The following is a 20,881-nucleotide window of genomic DNA, read 5'->3' as shown; positions in this document are numbered from 1 at the left end:
CTGAATACAAATGTGTATCACAGTCACTTTTATATTTCCTCAATGAACTGGGGCTAAAATAGCAATGCATGTCAAATTTTAGTACTATTTCCTTATATGTGTTGCTTAATACCTTGCAAGATTTTTTTTCTAATGATATAGACAAACATATCTGCGACAGATCTAATATAGGAAAAAAAGTAATATTCATACTTGAGTCTAGGAAAAAAAGAGACATGATATATATATTTTTTTCTATGTGAGTACATTTTAAATTTTGAGTAATTGTGAAGTATCTAGCTTGCGTATCAAAGCATATTAGAAGAAAAGATGTATAAAGCAATGAGAGCTTACGGGCTGCAAAAAGAAAAGTCATAAATTCCAAAATTTTTTTCATTATTTATTGTATGTAAGTTGGTGAGAAGAAGGAAAATAATTTTATTAATAAATTATTACAGCACTTAGAAGCCAAAATAAGGTAGGTAAGAAAAATACCCCTCTCTAGAAAAGGGAGGCGATGATAGAATCAAAATGTATAACTGCTTTCACTGAAGTAGGAGAGAAGGGGAAGCAAGTGCCTCCTGAGTAACAAGAGAATAAGATCCTTAATGAACTGAATACTGCTTTTGGAACTCACTGTAACTGAAACATATGGCAAAGTTTTGGATGGAGAAATGATCCACTTAATTAATTTACCCTATTAGATTATTCCAAAATAGAACCAAATGTTATGTTTTATATAAACAGCTACATAGATATAGACAAAACCTGTAATCAAGTGGAAGTGACAATTACTACATCAAATGAAGGCTACAACAGCAAATTTTTATTCCTCTGCTGTTAAACTGCAACTGTAAAGAGTTTTGTCAAGTACTACATGTCTTTGCTGTGGCAGATGGTGACAGCTACAACTATAAGGAATGTCTAAAAGCATAGCACAAGCTTTTACAAGTAACAGAGTCAAATTTCAGAGCTTTGTGGTCTCATCTGATCTGATAAAGCTTGGCATGCCTAAGAAGAAAACCAACTTTTCTGTTCCTGATTAGCTGTCTTCCAGCAATGCCAGGCATTACTTGTTTGCTAGATGTTTACGTAGGTCTCAAAAATCTGGTGTGAAGCTTAAATGCTAATGAAGAATTTTAGAGACTGGAAATAAGCTCTTGAGGTCCCTTCCAACCCCTGCAATTCTGTCATCCTGTGAAACCCCTGGACTCCTCACTTTAGGGAGTGGGGGAGAAGGCAGTTTGTCCCTGTCCAACCCCCCCCCCCCCCCCAAAAAAAAAAAAAAGACACTAGTCTGTTATTCAAAATATGAATCAAAGCCTACAGCAGGCTTGGGTACAATGGGTCTTAAATATCTTTGCATCAATTTAATTTTGTATAGAAAGATTCAAAACCTTTTTTCTTTCTTCCTCCCTCCCTCCCTCCCTCCCTCCCTCCCTTCCTTCCTTCCTTCCTTCCTTCCTTCCTTTTCCCCTTTTTTCCCTTTTTTCTTCCTAAAAGTGCTTGAGACGAATAGAGGATACTATCAAAGTTTTTAACCACAACATTCTTATTGTTTCTGATATGATTTTTTCTACAATTTTCATGCTGCTATTTCTATTTTGTTACTAATTTTTAAAGTATATAATTAAAATTCATTTTAAATCTGTCTCTATTCAACAGGGATAATTCTCTATTTTGGAGTATGTCATCAATATATTATTACTGCTGAAGCATTTTTTATCATTCTACCTGTTGCAGTGGTAAACTGAAGAAAATGTTTGGGTTTTTTTGGTGTTTTCCCCGTCTCCCCCCCATTGTTTCCATTGGATCACATCTCTAAAGTGATGAACTTTAAAGAGTTAATTGTCTGCTTTTTTTCTCCTTTTTTTGAGAAAAAAATTAAGGCTGAGGCTGGAAGGCTCAGAGCAGGGTCAGCTAGAGGAGGATGCTCAGGGCTGTGTTTCAGAGGGGTTTGAATATCTGCAGAGATGGAGACTCCACAGCCAGCATTTAACTACTCTTACAGCAGTATTCCTACTATTTAAAAGGACCATCTCTTGTTTCAGTTTGAGCCCAATACCTCTCAAGTCATGCCTTTATTATTTTACTATTAGTATTTATTATGTAAATACGATCTAAAGCATTGCCGATTCTTTGAATATGACGATTTAGGTTGTTTTTTTTTTCCTTTGATATTCCTTTGAATGAGCTGATACCTGTTAAGACTACCAAAACGTATGGCCCAATTTATCTAGCTAAGGCCCAAAGTTACTTTTAGCCTGTCCAACATGAATAATGTAATTTATTGGTGTGAATGAAATTTTAATTCCCTACTGAAGTTCTTAAATTTACCAGGCAGTATTCTCTGTGTCCCTGTGGGGTAGGATAGACTGCCTATAGCAGCAAAATGAAAAGAAGTTGCAGTAGAATCATGTACCAGAATGAAAGAGGTGACAGCGTGGCTCAGAGTCTTGAGGAATATTTAGCATCAACTATTTTAGAGGGCCAAAGATAGATGACCAAAATAATAATTAAAAAACCCTATAAACTTGCATGACTACTCATGAATCTTTTTAATAATCTTTTTAGAATCACATACGTCCAGTATATTTATTTTTCCCAAAGGAATAGCTCAGAATTTTATTAAAATCTCCTTGAATTTAAAGCAACAAGGTGTATATTTGTCTGAATAGCAAAGTTGAAATCCAGCTTTGTACCAGTTCCTAACTACGTAAGCAAATATAAATTTTTACCAGAATGTGGGGGAATTTGGCCTGATATACATATTGGCCTTTATTATCTTTAAATTTTCTTTTTCTGGGTATTTTATTTCACTTAGAAGAAAAGATTCCAGGAAAAGTATGCAGAAAGAATAAACCTACTTATGCAAATTCAACAGGATTTTTTTGCATCTATACAAAAGGAACTGATTTTTGATGCTCAGTATTGAGCTAAATTTGAACAAAAAGCTGCAAAACAGTGCATAATATGAAAATTCCTAACTATTCCACATTTTAAAAAAGTAAGTTCAAGACACTTCTCACATTTATTCACACGTTTCTTATTTTAGACAAGACCCACTGATTGCTCAGCTTCATCTACTGCAAACTAGCTTTCAAATTACCACACACAAAAAAGTCACGTCAGCAGTCTAAATTTTCTCAGCAAAACCCAACTTTAGCATTTTATTTGGAAAAGTTGAGTTGAAAAAATAGTTCTGGTGGTATCAGTCACCAATGCTTCACGTTACCCTTGTTCTAGTACTTTCTTTCATAGAAATGTGTGGCTTTGATCCACATAATGTTCCAAAAGCTGTTTGCCAGATCTGTACAAAGCCTTATGAATGACATATTCAAAAGAAAGAAAAAATCTGTCATACAAAGTTTTTTTTTTTTTAAATAAACTTCACCACATTTGTAAATTTTAAAATTTTAATTCTAAAAATCTCTGTTATAAGAAATAATTCTGTGTTGAGACTAAATGTGTCCTCTTTTATCTAGGGCATAATAAATCATTTTTAATTTTAAACTCAGCATGCCCTTTATTTTTGCTTTATTCATAATGTTTTTCCTAATGTTTCATGGAGGAAGAGGCAATTAGAGGGGCAGAGGTTAAGTCCCATGACTCTGGTTATCTTGTGGAGGAACACTGAAATCTGATGTTAAAAGAAGCAATAAAAATTGAAGCTAAGTTTGTTTATACGCTGTATTATTTTTAGAAAGTAATTCTCTGATGTGGGGCCAGAGCATATTTGATAAAAAGTCTTTAATGCACAGCAAGGGTTAGCTGTCTAATGAGGTATGAGACAATTATATCAATCAACTATGTCTTTTCTTACTCCCTCAAGTAAATATCTGCACATTGGTTATGCCTGATTTTTATTGGGTTTGCCAAATTTATCTGCAAGTTGGAGTTCAGGAAGCTCCCAGAGACATCTGTCTGATATTTGTCTTGCTACAGCTGCTGTTTAATTTCTCTAGATGGAGCAAACATTTATACCTGGTATAGACTTTTCCCCTTACTTTTTTTTAATTCCTAGGCTAAGACAGTTACAGTTATCCTTATTCTTCATTTGCATACGAAATTACCCCGAGACCATCTGGACATCATGTTTTTCCTATACATATCCCACTTTTGACACTACTGATAATAGGCATCCAAAAGCAATCTGAAGCACACCCCAAACTTGATGCAGTACATTCTGATGCTACTTCCACCAGCACATTTTTTATTAGCTACTTGTGCATACACTGATGTCTTCCTCTTAGAGATGGGTTTTTTAGATATCCTTTTTCTTGTTTGTACTGAGTCCAGTGCTCCCATACCATGCTTACCTACTGTGTGACTTAGAAAGTGATGCATTTGTTTGAGGCACGCAGCTGTGCCTTGCTGTCACCGACACTATTTTTCAGTATGTACTGGTTTATCTCACCCATTATCTTGCGGTAATCCATTTCTCATGGGTAGCACACTGAGTCCTGCCTTCAGAAAATATTCAAGGTAGCTTGTCAACATAAAGCTTCTTATTTAAACGTGATGAAGATAGTGCAGTGAGTGTACCCAGAGCTGCGCTGACTGCTAACGTACAGACACTCCTGTGCCCTCCTCAGCTGCCTGAAGAAATGATGTGGTTGAGAAGCAGAAGTGAGAGCTTTGTGCTCATTTGACCTCCGTGGGAACACGTACAATTAAACTCAAGCAGCTAGGAAGGAGCTGCACTGCACAAAGCGCCACCTGCTGATAACACCATCTTTATTCTAGCAGCAGCATTAGCAATGATATGAGCAAACAGTCTGAAGCCTCCCTCTGTTCAGCTCATCCTGGATATTGTCTGAAGTGGGATTTAGAGAAGAATGCTGCATTCAGAGAACAGCAGGGTTACAGAGACTTTGTTGATATCAGATTTGAACCACAGCTGATGTGCTATGATGCTAAAGACAGAAAAGCTTCCAGCTGACAGCTAATGGAGACATTCATGGCCAGATATGAGTGTCAATGCATCTGCAGTGTAAGAGAGAGAATACCTTGTTTATGTCTTAGGTACGCATATGTGTGACAAGTACTATCTAGAAGATGCAGAATATGATGCCAAAAAGAAGTGAATAGGCTACAAAGATAAAGAGAGGGAAAATAGCAGTACTTTCACCCTAATTGAGCTCAACAGAGCTTGGGATGAAGGACACTTGCAACACCACTTTATGTCATCTAGTTTAAGTTCCTCAATTAAGAGATTCAGTCTATAGTTCCTTTCAAAGGGACAAGGAGCCAGAATAATATCTTCTCTTCTTTCCCTGTACTGGTCCCTAATCTGGTCATTTAATCTATTGCCCGCATTACATTAGCACTGTAATTCAAATCTGCTAGCACAGTGCTCTTGAAATATATTTTCTCATTGCTCCTTCTTACTACAGAATGAAGAAGGCTTGGTGTTTCAGTACAGACTAACCCAGCGGTGGGGTACAGGAGTGCTACTGTACCATGAGGCATTCACCCTGAAGAAACACATGAGAAATGTCCTGAAGTAAAGCCTCTGAACTGCAGGTGGTCTGCACACTGGCAGTGAATACTTTTGCTCTCTGGGTCACTTCCTACTGTGCTGCCCTGCTTGCTGTTGCAGACCCTGCTAACACAGCTGCCTAATACTGCTCATTGTAAATACCCCCATGAACAATACCTTGAGAACTGAACCAGTGTGGCTGAGACTCAGCTTAGAGAAATCCAAAATCATCTTGAAATCAGGTTTCAGAGAATTACTTCAAGGTTACTTGTTTCCTGAGAAGCTGTTTGTGGGGAGAGGTGTTAATCAATACGTTATTAGTGCTTTTCTCGGGAGCAGTAGCACAGTTTACAATAGTCAGGCTTTCTTGAATCTTGGTACTGTTAAAAAAACTTTCCTACAACTTTTCCTGGCAGCGTTTTGTATGATGCTGCCTGTAGTTGGAACATTCTTTCAAATGTGGAGCTGCAAACAAGCCTGTTGTCTGGGTTTAAGTGGTCTGAGACTTTCTTACATCAGCTGTCTGTTGAGGCACTTGTGTTTGCTGCAGATGGTTGTAAATTTAGCAGTGGAACATTTTTCCCATTGAAGAAAATGTTGATTTGTAAAGAAATAGTACAAAAGTTCACTGGAAATCCAGAAAAAAGTGTACTTAATTTAAAGAAATTAAGAAAAAAAAAATTGTTCTTGTTACTCCAACACAGTTTCTTTTATTCCAGGATTATTGCTGCCTGAGAGCATTGCTTAAAGAAGTATATGTTATCATCTCTTAACCTGCTCAGACACCTTGGAACTTATTCTATGTCTCATTTTCACGTACTTGCACTAGATGTTTTCTTCCATCCCAATATGAAAAATAGAGAAAGGAAGAAATAACTGCCCACAAATGAAGTGCAAAGGTAGACTGATTTTTTTTTTTTCCCCCTCATATAAGTCTTAGTGCTACAGAGCATAAAGAAAAGGCTGAGGCAGCTCTGTGAAAAAGAATACAAACAGAACTACTCAGGAGCGGAGAAATGGTGGATCTTCAAAATCCTATCTCTCCATGAAACAGCAAGCCCCTCTACATAGAAGCGTCTTAATGCTCTAAGGATGTGAAAGTACTGCTGGGAAGCTGCTGAAGCCAGCAGTCAGATGAGGCCTGGGCAGATGGAGGCTGAGCTCTGGGATCAGCCTGTGTTTCCAACCTGAGCAATTCTATGATTCTAAATTCAACACAAGGCACTGAGCGTGCTGACTTCCTCAGTAATTAAAAGGTGTGAGCTGAAGTTACGTTTGCAGCATGTGGCTAAGCAGCTGAGAAGTCTGCAGATATAAACAAGAACTGAGAAGTGTATTTGTCCCCTGGTGAGAGCTCAGAGCTGCCTGGTACAGAAATATCACCTGGGAGGCCCTGCATAGCACGGAATATATAGAGGATATATTTTTTTTCTGTTCACTGCTAAAGTACAACTACCAATATTTATCTTTTTTCTATAGGTTTATATTCACTGCTCTAATATGGCTACAAATATCTGTGTCTTTTCTATGGCTCCAAACAGCTCTAAATTTAAGCTTTTGGTAACTATAAGCTCTCCCTCTGGGATGCATTCCTTATGTGGAGCATGGAGAGGCAGAAGAGGCGATTCAAGCCATTGCTAAGCTTCCCCTTGGCTGAAGGCAATCCACCAGCTGCCCCACCAGCACTACAGGGCTGGCAGTGCCTCCTGCCTGCAGGCTACAGAGATGCCAACACTGTAATGTTGAAGGCATTGGAAAAAAACAGATGTGCCCCATATGGCAGGTGGGTTCCTCCTCACAAGACCTTGAATTTACACCCTCTGCAGTGGAGCATATGTGCCTTCATACACAATCACTTTCCTTGAAAATGACACCGTGTCTACCATTAGGATCATCTCTCTTTATGTTTGCAATGTGCACAATTTCCTTATGTTTCAGGGTATCTTGTTTGGTTTCACTTTTTAGTTTATGGTATTCACCCTAAATGACTGCCCTGAGTTAAATACTAAAAAATTAAATACTAAAAAATTAAATGCTACTTTTTAGAGATTTTGCATCTTTATTCATGTTTGTATACATAAAAGCCATAAATTTTTCAAAGGCCATTATGTAGATGTCTTTGAGAGCTTTGAAAGGGTATTTTTATGCAGGTTAATGGAAAAATGTCACACTGCCAATGCAAGATCTGACAGCGTTGGCATGAATGAAGATGTCTGTAAAAACAAGTAGCTGCTTTGACTGGCAACTGAGGAACTTGTGGAGCTCCTGTAAGAAATTTTGGCCATAATTCATAAATACTGACTTCCAGTGAAAGTTATGTGCTTTTTACATTTTTTTAAGATTATTTTAACTTAGAGAAACTTTTCCTAAGACTCTGTATTCCAATAACATGCTTGAAAAGTAAATGGAAAAAAAAATGGAATTTTACTTGAAATTAATCAATTTAAAACTTGGTCCCTTAGGTTCAACAAACTTCAGGCATCTGTACGAAGTTTTTTTTTAACAAGAATGATGATTAATCACTAAGTGCTGCGATTGTTTGGCCATTGGTCTGCTGTAACTGTTTGCTGATGAGGTCCCTGAAACAGCCTTCATGCTGAATAGCTGGACATTAACAGGACTTCCTGACAGTCATTGGGGTGGAAAGCCTTGTCACCCCAGAACTGGAGACTGGAAGGCATTACACTGGGCATGCATGATTAAAGGCTTTTGGGCAATTGTGGTTTGAGAGCTCTGTCTCTGGAAAGAAGTCCACCTCCTGCAGATCTTGGGCTTACACTGTGCAGGAGACTGAGCAGCATAATGGCAGTGACTCCTTGATTTTACAACCTACTTACCCAGTTGGCCAGCCATTCCCTAACTCTTCTCGTACCCACCATAAACTCTTCCTAATCTAATTTTCCCAATATACATAGACCTTGTCTTGTTTCTGCTGCTCTGCAGTTTGTTTAGGTAGATTTTCTTTCTGCATGTTTCATTACTCAAAGGCCCCAGTAATTGCTGAATTTGTGCCTAGCACTGTGTTTTTCTTGGATCCAATACTCCACTATTCACACACTTCTCAAAAAGAGGTCAGAACAGTACATCTACATAACCATGAACCATTCTGGTCAAGCAACATTTAGACAATTTAGCTATTTATACACTCAGAGATGGCTGTTATAAGAACAAAACAAATAAATAGATTAACAGTAAATCAGCCTCTACCATCAAATCATATAAAAAATCTTTGAATCATTGAAATGCCCCAGAGGAATCTGTTCAAAGGCAGCCAATTTCAGTAATAGTTGCAGTCTTTTTAATCATATTGTAATTGTTTGGTACTATTGCTGAAGCCTATTCACAGAAGGAATGTAAAGTCTCTAGACATAATTCTTGTCAGGTTGAATGAGCATTCATGTATTCACAACACAGAAGAATGCCCCAAGAAACCCCTTTCATCAAATCGTAAATATAGCCTAAAAAAAAATATTTTACTTCAGCAGGAAATAGAGGGGAAAAAAAAAGTAAGATAACATTAGAGGGAGCTGTTGCACAAAGTAAAAAAAAAAAAAGCAATATTTCAGAAACCATTCCTTTCTTTCAGGGAAAATAACAACAATAAATATAAAGCAGAAGGAAAAGGGAGGGGACAGAGCAAGTAGGAAAGAAGCCACGGCAGTTATAAAAGGAAATACGATTATGCTCAGTGATTTGATGAACAAATCCCATAACGCTGATCTTTGGGATGGCACAGCAAGGCTGCCGTGCTATAGACAGTCTGTTTAAAAATGTCAATGTAACAGTCACCCTGCAGCCACCCAAGTCCTTGACCTAATTAATTTTGCATGGCTCGGCAGAGCATCCTTCAGGGTCATTCATTACTTCTAAGAATAAAGCTTGCACTGTTCTCCATGCTATGGGGAAAGTGTGTGTCCGTAAGAGAGAAAGGCTGAGCGTCATTTGACCGTTTCACATCACGGTCAAAACACACTGAGCTGAGGGAAGATTAATACCTTTTAAAAATAGAGTAGGATAGTGAGAAACAAAATCAAAAACAAAACCACCTTCCCCACCATCCCTCTTCTTCCCAGGCCAAACTTCTCTCTTGACTCTCCTACCTCCTCTCCAAGAGCTGCAGTTAGCCCATAATGCTCTGTTTTTGACACTCCTCCATGGTCTCCTGCTGCACATGGACCTCTCCCACAGTGCCGTTCTTCCCGAACCGATCCCTGTGGGCTTCCCACAGGCTGCAGCTCTCCCAGCACCGCCCCAATGCATCTCTGTACCATGGTGACCACCCTTTGGGCACTGCCTCACATGGGTCCCCTTGGGCAGCAGCTCCCCCAGCCCTCCTGCCCCACCGCTGCCCCTCTCCATGGGCTGCAGCTCCGGCCCAGGGCCTCATCCTTTTCCCACTTCTCTCTCTCAAAGCTGCTGCAGTACATTTTTTACACTTTCTTAAATATGTTATTACAAAGGTGAAAACCAGATGACGGATTTAGCTTTGGCCAGCGGCAGGTCCCTTTTGGAACCAGCTGCAATCAGCTGTACCTGACATGGGAGCAGTGCCCAATCTTTTCTCACAGAGGCAACCTTGGCAGTCCTGCTGCTGCCAACACCTTGCTATATTAACCCAACGCACAGTAACTTTCTTTTTTTTTTAATTCATGTGAAAAATACACATCTTAAAAATGGGACTATCCTTGTCGGGACTTGAAAAATTACTGTTTCTCAGAGTCTGTTAATTATTAATACAAATGGTACTGAGTGAACGGATAAGAACCGTGATGCTCAACAGACTCACATTTAGGTTTCAGAGTACTAAATGAGACATATTTTTAACTGCAGAGTCTGTGAAATTGGGTCTCAGCAGACAACAGTAAAGAAAGTGACTTTTACGTTCCATGTGTCTGTGAGTTTGGTTTTCCTTTCCTGTAAAAATAGTCATTTACAAAGCACAGTAGGGACCTGTACTCATTTCTTCTGTCTCAGGGTGTTATTTCCAGGAAAACCAAGAGAACACATTTGTTAGGCTGAGATATACTAAGTCTCACCTTTTTGTTAAATGGTTGTTATTTTTTACATTGTTTGGAGTATCAGACGCTTGTGAACTTTGAAGATTTTTCGTTTTTGTGCACTGGCAGTATTTTCATACAGACAGAAGAAGGTTTTGTATTTTGGAATTTATTTATATTCTAAAATATATCTTCTTACAAAACTCCTGTAAACTTACTTTTTGTTTATCTTGGAAAAGCTCCCACAACTCACACACTCATTTTTAAACAGGAGACGCTGGGATTCCTCAGCAGTGGCATTGCAGTTCTTGAAAACTTCAAGATACATTGAACCCTGAGAAAAAATGATAGATAAGGAAATACAGAAAATTCCTTTCACTCAAGAGTACAGCTTTCAAGCTGGCACAAACACCTTCTAAGTACAGAAAATAAGACAGAGAATAATATTTCCATCCCTACATCACAGTGGATAACAATTCAATTCTGTTCTTGAGAGTGTGCTTTTTTTGTTATATAGGCTTTCAAAATGAATTTCAGATAAGGTTTGGTCTCAATGATTTTTGTTTGTTTGTTTTTAGGAAAATAAAAGAAGAAAAATCACGAAAACAAAACCATTAATAGGAAGACCACAAAGACTCCATGAATCTACAAAACCCTCTGTTTTGACTTTTCTGCTTGCACCTAGTAAGCAGATTGCTACATTTTACATTCTTTCTTTAAAAAATGTATTATTAGCTGCATTTACTACACTGCTGAATACATACATGAAAGAAATTTATTCAAATTAAATAAAAAAAAAATCTGAAAACTAGAATGTTCAAGAATGTCTTTTTGGTATTTGGTGAAAGCCCATATCGGTGCCTTTGATAGAGATAGAACATTGTCTGAAATTTCTGATCTATTTGTAATTTTTTGCCTTGATGGTATGACAATTTTCATTCAGTGAATTTTTTTCTTCTGTCATCAATTTTAATTAGAGCTTGAATCTGATATTAAGGATGGTAACTGTCTTGAAACATAATACCATTCTATACTATTCACTTCCTTAATCTGAATTCCTTTACAACTCAGGAAACAAATGGAGTAATGCAAGACTACAGTAAGTTTCTCTCTGTCTATTAAATAGCATTAAGACACTGGCTTTTTGTATCGAAATGCCAAACTCTTTGGTAAGATATCTAAGCCTAGAGGGAACTTAATTTTTAGAAAATGATAATGAATTAGAAGTTGTCTAAATACCCCCAGTTATTACAAAAAGAGATGCGCTTGTCATTTCAGATCAGTTTTTTTTTCCTATTGCATGTGTTGTCTCATCTTTGAATCTGTTAATACAACCATAATACCAATCACCAATAGAGATGGAAAACGGGTTTTCTTTGTGAGACGTCTTTTATTTGTTGGCACAAAGTGATCATATTTAAATGATAGTGTGTTGTGCAAGAATAAATTACTACTCAGTTCAGTTCTTAAATTTCTTAACTAAGGTCTTAATTCTTTTCAAGAGATGAATTACAAGAAGTAATAGTTTTGTAGCATAGTTTTGGCTTTTTTGTGTGATTCTCTGAAGCTTAGTTCTGCTTAGATTTTTATTTTTTTTTAATCTCATTTGTATTCCCTTTTGATAGATGACAAAGCACAAAACACAAAACCCTTGTGACCAAATATATTAAAACTCTGGAATAATGGTTGAATTGGTTTGGAGAGGCTGAAGAAGCATTTTCCTCATTTTCCTTCACACTGCTTCATCAGATGAAACTGAGTAAAGTAAGTTTCTGAAGATGCTGAATTTCAAAATGTGAGTAAAAATTGTACGGAATGCATAGAATCTTTGTCTTTTGAGTAATTTTGTCCTCTTTTCTTATGGGATTCTGTATGTGCCTACTTTCAGGCAGTTGTGTCTAGAAGATGCAAGTTCTTTTTGCTGAACCATTTTGAGCATATGTCAAAAAACTAATTAGGCTAAACTCAGGTCAAACATGGTCTCATTTTATATTCACAGTGTTGCTGAGTTGCATATAGAAGAAGCTGGCATAATCAGATAAGGTAATCTATTTGCAGGGATTCATAAATAAATTTGACTATGTAGGTAAAGATAATTTCATCGTATCTCTAGTATGACTAGAATTATTAGATACATGATACTAACCATGTGAAATACCTTACAGTTATGAAATTGCTAGCAGAAATTTGTTGTCCCCAGGCAACCCTACAGGCTTGGGGAAGAGTGGCTGGAAAGCTGCCTGACGGAAAGGGACCTTGGTGTGCTGATGGACAGTTGGCTGAATATGAGCCAGCAGTGTGCCTAGGTGGCCAAGAAGGCCAACGGCATCCTGGCTTGTATCAGGAATGGTGTGGTGAGCAGGACTAGGGAAGTCATCCTGCCCCTGTACTTGGCACTGGTGAGGCCCCACCTCGAGTACTGTGTTCAGTTTTGGGCACCTCAATACAGAAGGGACATTGAGGTGCTGGAGCAGGTCCAGAGAAGGGCAACAAGGCTTGTGAAGGGCTTGGAGAATATGCCCTACAAGGAGAGACTGAATGAACTGGGGCTGTTTAGTCTGGGGAAGAGGAGGCTGAGAGACCTTATTGCTGTTTTCAAATACCTGAAAGGTGATTGATGTGAGAGTGGGGCTGGTCTCTTCTCATTGGTGACAGGTGACAGGACAAGGAGAAATGGCCTCAAGTTGCGCCAGGGGAGGTTTAGGTTGGATATCAGGAAAAGCTTCTTTACAGAAAGGGTTGTTAAGCACTCCTCAGGGAGTTGTTAAGGCTCCTCAGGGAGGTGGTTGAGTCACCTTCCCTGAATGTGTTTAAAAACCGTGTGGATGTGGTGCTCAGGGACGTGATTTAGCAGTGGGTTGTTCGAGTTAAGGTAGTATGGTTAGGTTGTGGTTGGACTTGATGATCTTGAAGCTCTTTTCCTACCTGAGCAACTGTATGATTCTAAATATGAATCTCTTTAAACTTGCTGCTTCAATTTGTCTTTCTTCCTCCAGAATGAGAGTTTATTTGGTACTACCTAGTAGTACCCGCAGCTTACTCTCTGACCTCTGCATTCTAACTACAGGGGATCTTTCTTTACAGTGACATAATATTTTCCTATGGAATTGTCCCTGATTTTTCTCAAATAATGCTATATTACCCCATTACATGTCTCCCTTCATCTGTCCTGTTTGTAGACAATGATCTGTCTGGTATACTCCAAAATTTTCCTTTTGTATATTCTTTTATTTCACCCAAGTCATCTTTACAGCAGCTCGTCTTATGTGACTTTATATACTGCTATGTCCAGGGAGTCCATTTCAGATACATGTGAGACTGCAGGAAGTGTAACTGCAGTCCTTATAGAAAATGTTTGCTTGTGTAGCCTGGTTAGGAGTAGTTATGACATGAGGCTTTAGGCAAGATGAAAGCTTGACACCAGTAGGGAATTCCAGATCTTCGGAGAATTGCTTGTAGGTTTCTGAGGATCCTGAACTGCCCTGAACAACAAGGTGATAAGGGAATACAGAATTAAGACTGTGCTTATTTCAGAGATAAATGAATTAAGGTAAATGAGGAGTGTATTGATTTAATTAAGATATTCAGACTAAAAAAGTCTTCAGGGAAAGATCATCTACTGAAAGTAAGAAGGAAGACAGAGAAGACAGCACATCTCTAACTGTGTTACTGGTAGCATAGTGAATGTGACAAAGCCAGTCACATCCTGGCTCCATGGACTACGTTATCACAGAAAAACCCTGTATGGATTTTCAATCTGCTCTTACTAATCAGTAAATCTTGCATTCTACATGCCAATTTATTTTACATAAGAGTTTGGACAACAGTTGTTCCATTCATGGTCTCTTCTGTTTCTCATTTGGATGAATTTTGTTCTTTGTTTTCATCACAGTGATTTTTTAATCGTTCATGTGCTCTAGGTAAATCTGGAAAATGATGTTTAGCAGGTGAAGCATTAGCTATACTAGAATATCTTGAAATTTTGTGACAGCTATAGGATTAATAGATTCTTTGAAATAAAATTATGTCAGAATGTGTTTGAAACAGAGAAAGCAGTGGTAAGAATTACTCTAGTTCTCTATGGACTACATTTGCAGTAATTTTTTACTCGGTAATTGCTATAATTACTACTGTTACCAATAATATAATCAGTATTACTCAATACTCAAAATCTGTAAAATATAGATTTATCTTGCTGCTGTCTACCATGGAGTTCTAGATGCTAGTCATTTACCATCTGTTTGAAACAGTATAAATCAATATCACATAATAATTTATACAATTTATACGATCTGAAGAGAAACCAGAGTATGTAATAGAAGAACAGAAATAAATGCAGATATGCTGCTTTTTTTCTTTCTCTCTTTTTTTTTTCCTTCCAGAAATGAAGCTAGGACATCACAGAATCATAGAACCACAGGATGGTTTGGGTTGGAAAGGAACTTAAAGCCCATCCATTTCCAACCCCACCCGTGAGCAGGGCTGCCTGCCACCAGCTCAGGCTGCCCAGGGCCCCATCCAACCTGTCCTTGAGTGCCTCCAGGGATGGGGCACCCACAGCTTCTCTGGGCAGCCTGTGCCAGCGTCTCACTGCCCTCTGAGTAAAGAATTTCTTCTTAGTAAAGAATTTCCTCCCGTGATTTTCTTTTCTCTCAAACAGTGGAATTCACAGGAGATGAAAGCTTCTATGGCACACTGACCACCAGGTGGAAATGCCTGCAGTAAAATTCCTATCACTCCTGCCTCACTGACAGTCTACAAATTAACGGTAAATCTTAAAAAAGACTTGAAAGTAAGTCTCATGGTTCCAAACATTCATTAATACGATTCAACAGCAAAAAGATATTTGAGACAGTGAAGCCAGACCTCTTCCAGTTATCACAGAATCATAGAATTAGCTAGGTTGGAAAAGACCTACAAGATCATCGAGTCCAACCATCCACCCACCACCAATAACACCACTAAACCATGTCTCTCAACACTATATCTAAATGTTTCTTGAACACCTCCAGGGACGGTGACTCAACCACCTCCCTGGGCAGCCCATTCCAGCACCTGGCCACTCTTTCAGAAAAGTAGTATTTCCTAATGTCCAGCCTAAATCTCCCCTGGCGCAACTTGAGGCCATTCCCCCTCGTCCTGTCACTAGTTACAAGAGAGAAGAGGCCAACCCCCAGCTCACTACAGCCTCCCTTCAGGTAGTTATAGAGAGCGATAAGGTCTCCCCTGAGCCTCCTCTTCTCCAGACTGAACAATCCCAGTTCCCTCAGCCGCTCCTCATAAGGCCTGTGCTCCAGACACCTCACCAGCTTCATCACCCTCCTCTGAACACACTCCAGGGCCTCAATGTCTTTCTTGCAGTGAGGGGCCCAAAACTGGACACAGTACTCAAGGTGGGGCCTCACCAGTGCTGAGTACAGAGGGACAATGACTTCCCTACCCTACTGGCAACACTATTTCTCATACAAGCCAGGATGCCATTGGCCTTCTTGGCCACCTGGGCACACTGCTGGCTCATGCTCAGCTGAGCGTTGACCAATACCCCCTGGGTCCATTTCCTCTACAAAATCTTCCAGCCACTCTGCTCCAAGCCTGTAATGCTGCCTGGGGTTGTTGTGGCCAAAGTGCAGGACCCAACACTTGGCCTTGTTGAACCTCATCCCATTGGCTTCAGCCCAGAGATCCAGCCTGTCCAGATCTCTCTGTAGGGCCTCTCTACCCCCAGGCAGATTGACACTTCCTGCCAGCTTGGTGTCGTCTGCAAACTTACTGAGGGTGCTCTCAATGCCCTCATCCAGGTCATCAATAAAGATATTGAAAAAGACAGGCCCCAGCATCGACCCCTGGGGAACACCACTTGTGACAGCCAGCTGGATTTAACTCCATTAACCACCACTCTCTGGGCCCGGCCCTCCAGCCAGCTCCTTACCCAGCAAAGAGTGTACCTGTCCAAGCCACAGGCTGCCAGCTTCTCCAGGAGAATACTGTGGGAGACAGTGTTGAAGGCTTTGCTGAAGTCTAGGTAGACCACATCAACAGCCTTTCCCTCATCCACCAGGCGGGTGACTAGATCATAGAAGGAGATCAGGTCAAGTAGGACCTGCCCTTCACAAATCCATGCAGGCTGGGCCTGATCCCCCGGTTGTCCTGCAAATGCCGCATGATCTCCCTCAGGACAATCTGCTCCATAACCTTCCCTGGCACCGAGGTCAGGCTGACAGGCCCGTAGTTCCCCAGATACTCCTTATGACCCTTCTTGTAGATGGGAGTCACATTGGCAAGCCTCCAGTCTTCTGGGACCTCTCCAGTTGACCAGGAATGCTGATAGATGATGGAAAGTGGCTTGGCTATCTCCTCCTCCTGCTCCCTCAGTACTCTCAGATGGATATCGTCCAGCCCCATGGACTTGTGGCAGTCCAGGTGGAGCAGTAGGTCTCTGACCGTTTCCTCCTGAATCGTGGGGGGTTTATTCCACTCCCCATCCAAGACTTCCAGGTCAGAGAGTAGAGTACTCTGAGGATAACTGGCCTGACTTTTAGAGACAGACGTAAGGCATTGAGAACCTCAGCCTTTTCATTGTCCTCAGTGGCTACATTCCTAGCCGCGTCCAGTAAAGAATGGAGATTCTCTTGGTCCTCCTCTTACTGTTAATATATTTGTAAAAGAGTTTCTTATTCCCTTTTATCCCAGCAGCCAAGCTGAGTTTGAGCTAGGCCTTTTCCTTTCTTGTTTTCTCCCTGCACATGCTAACAACCTCTTTGTATTCTTCCCGAGTTGCCTGTCCCTTCTTCCACAGGAGGTAGATTCTCTTTTTCTCCTGGAGCCTCAGGAAAAGCTCCCTGTTCATCCACGCTGGTCTCCTTCCCCGTTGGCTCATCTTGCGGCTCAGGGGGACAGCCTGTTCCTGCGCCTTCAGGACTTCCTTCTTGAGGAGCGACCAGCCTTCCTGGACCCCTTTACCCTCCAAGACCGAATCCCAAGGGACCCTCCCTGCCAGTCTCCTGAACAATTCGAAATCTGCCCCCGAAAGTCCAAGGTAGCAGTTTTGCTGTCCCCTCTCCTGGTTCCACCAAGAATTGAGAACTGTACCATTTCATGGCTGCTATGTCCAAGACAGCCCTGAACTTCCACATCTCCTGCCAGACCTTCCCTGTTTATACACAGCAGGTCTAGCAGGGCACCTCCCCTGATAGGTTCTCTCACCAGCTGCAGAAGGAATTTATCTTCCATACACTCTAGAAACCTCCTAGACTGCTGCTTCTGTGCCGTGTTGTATTCCCAGCATATATCAGGGAAGTTGAAGTCCCCCATGAGGACAAGGGCTGGTGATCACACAACTTCTGCCAGCTGTTCATAGAACGCCTCATCTGTCTCTTCATCCTGGTTGGTGGTCTATAACAGACCCCCACCAGGAGGTCTGCCTTGTCAGCCTTTCCTTTGATCCTAACCCATAGAGATTCAACATCGTCTTCCCCAGTTGCAAGCTCGATAACATCAAAACACTCTCTTACATAGAGAGCCACGCCACCACCCCTCCTTCCTTGCCTATCCTTTCTGAAGAGCTTGTAGCCATCCATTGCATCACTCAAGTCATGGGACTGATCCCACCATGTTTCCGTAATGGCAACTAAGTCATAGTTTGCCTGCTGCACCATGGCTTCCAGCTCCTTCTGTTTGTTGCTCATGCTGCGGGCATTGGCATAGATGCCCTTCAGCCGAGCCCCTTGCCTCACCCCTGGCACACCTCTTATGCATGTTCCTATCAATATAAGCTATCAGTGTGAAATTCTATGTTGCAGTCTGTAGCCTGTTTATCTTTTTGTGTATTGGATTACTTTATTACATGACAGTATAGAGAAACTACATACTATTTGTCTTGATAGCTTACCACCTAGTTTGATAAGGTTCATTTGCCTAAGTGAATGCATTTAAATTTTAGAAACTAAATTTTAGTTGATTACCTTGGTTTTCTCAGAAGTCATGAGTAGATATCTTTGCAGAGAAGTCTTTGCAGACAAAAAGGTGGACCTCCTTTGCTGGTGGATGTTCACGTCTGAACATTCAGCCTAGGCACCACCTTGAAATGCTGCTGGTTTGATTCATGGGATCTGCTATAAATGTCTGCATTAGGATAACAGGTTGCACTTCAGAAATTCTTACTGATACTCATTACTGACTGCAAAGAGACTGTAACTGACTATTTTTCAAGTATATACATTTTACGCTCAATTCCATCTGTGCTGAATTCATCTGAAGGCTGTTTTTTTAAGGACTTTCTTCTCCAAGCACAATGCAATGCTGGAAATATTCACCAAATATTTGCTTATGAATATAATGGAGCTTGAGAAAGGCAGAAGTGGGATGGAGGCGAATGATTGATACAGGCAGGGTTAATGAATGGCCCTGCACTCAGCCAGTGAAATGTTCTGGTGAAGAATCCTAGACTTTGAGGGAAAAGTAATAAAAGCAAATCATAGACCAGCTGAGGTCAGACTAAGGAAAAAGAGGAGACCTTCAATATCTGGTGCGGACTTGCCTGAAAGCAAGAATTTATTAGATTATTTCTGCCAGCTGGCTCCCCCCCTTGGGTGAGAGTCTGATTCTGAAGTGACATTTTGAGATTCCTGGTCCTGACTAGAAATACCGTACTCCTATCCCTGCAAAAAGATAACCCTATCCTAGCTGTTGGTGTAGGTCTGTCTGGTGGGCTTCTAAAACTCCAAAAGCTTCCATGGTTATACAAAGGAAATTGTCCATGTGACAATGTAGTAGGGAGGCAAAGGCTGTCAGTTTCATGGTAGGATGCCCCAGGAGGAGAAGAAATGATGTTTTATTAATCATCCTCAGAGAATTTTAATCTTGCTAATGCATTTCTTTTCAAGGAGAGGAAAGGTTGTTCCTTTCACTCAGAAGCTCATTGCTTTGACTTTTAGGATGCCTACATATAGTAATTTTATTGATACATTTTCAATATCACTGTCAGTACCACTCTCCAGAGCTCTAGGGTATCACTCCAAAATTTAATTTTAAGCAGCACCTTCTGTGGTCAAACACTATGGCAAGCAGTGCTTCAGAGTTGTTAAATCTGCATTTTGTTCTTAAAAATATATATAAATTTTAATGCCTTTTATTTTCTTTGATAACCTCTCTCAAAACATAACATATTCTTTTGGCACAGCTCTTTTATAATATTTCTATTCAATTTTTCAGAAATGTTTGAAGCCTATTTTTGTATACTTTTCCCGTTTCAGTCATTATCCACTGAAAACAATTCTGTTTCCTTGAATGGATGATGTCATTCATAACCTTTCACCCACAGCAATGCTATTTCCATGACAAATATTTACCACTACATTTGATTATTACAAAATGCTATCATTAAATACATACAATAGGAAGAACAACATAACAACTCACTTACTAGGAAGTGACTTGGAAAGGAAAATAAACAGGGTTAAACATGTAGCATGAGAAAGAAAATACCACAGCAAACAACTGATTATTCTTCAAAATAATGGATAATAAGTTATCTGCACATAAAATATTGCTCCAGAGTAAAACACTATAGTCTAGTAATGACAATAGTAATGTAACATACCATGAAAATTCCACATCTTTATTATTATTTAATCCTCTGCTTATATTAAAAAAATATCTATTCACTTGGAACTTAGGTACATGGCTTAGTGATGGACTTGGTAGTGTTAGGTTGTTGGTTGGACTTAAGTTGATGATATTAAGGGTCTCTTCCAACTTAAATGGATCTATTATTTTATGATTCTGTGATTATTTTAAGTGTCAAGAATTGGAAAAACAAGTTAGAGTGCTTTTTCACTAAGACCTGAAGTCCAAAATGCCTTTCTCATGGAATCAGTTGGTGATGAAAACATTAACTAAGGTGATAAATATTGAGATCATTCAAGTTGATATGCACAGTCACAGAAATCCAATCCCGACTAGGCTTCACCCAGGAGGTCCTGATAAAACCCAGAGTATTATCAAAAGTCAGCACCAGAGCAAGATAAAATGATGTTGAACTCAGGTGTCAGGATGTTGAACTGAGTGTATGGTTTTGCACTTTTGACCATGTAGAACTTGTCTGTCCAGTGTACAGTTTTATATCATAGATTCCCCTGTAAAATAGTGAGTATACGAACCTGTTTTAAATTCAACAGAAAAATTCACCCAGAGCATCACCCTATCACCTACCATCCATTGAAAGGAATAATGTGATACTGCTGCAAAAACATGGTGTGCAGTTTATGTGAGTCAAAGAAACATAATTTATAGGTGAATCCCAGAATTCAATATCAGTCTAATTGAAATATTTTAGAATATAATGACAGTACAAGAGTTATTACTTTCTTTTATTGACAATGGCACTATCAATCATAGTTTCAATTACCTAACAAATACAGAAAAA

General features: G+C 39.7%; 2 long non-coding RNA genes across 2 annotated transcripts in view; both read left to right on the top strand.

The window, feature by feature from the left end:
• LOC110392923 lies at positions 6,187-10,839 on the top strand. The gene is made up of 3 exons (XR_002434702.1): positions 6,187-6,360; positions 6,941-7,244; positions 10,730-10,839. It is a non-coding gene; the product is annotated as an uncharacterized LOC110392923 (long non-coding RNA).
• Positions 11,035-20,881, top strand: part of LOC110405658 — a 38,261-nt gene continuing 28,414 nt past the window's right edge. Inside the window, exons 1-2 of the long non-coding RNA XR_002443037.1 lie at positions 11,035-11,142; positions 12,084-12,222. This is a non-coding gene — a long non-coding RNA (uncharacterized LOC110405658). The remainder of the gene's footprint in view (positions 11,143-12,083; positions 12,223-20,881) is intronic.

This window comes from Numida meleagris, chromosome 1 (genome assembly GCF_002078875.1).
Source record: "Numida meleagris isolate 19003 breed g44 Domestic line chromosome 1, NumMel1.0, whole genome shotgun sequence".
Taxonomy (NCBI): domain Eukaryota; kingdom Metazoa; phylum Chordata; class Aves; order Galliformes; family Numididae; genus Numida; species Numida meleagris.
The sequence above is the reverse complement of the archived record's forward strand: the minus strand, read 5'-3'. Positions and strand labels throughout refer to the sequence as shown.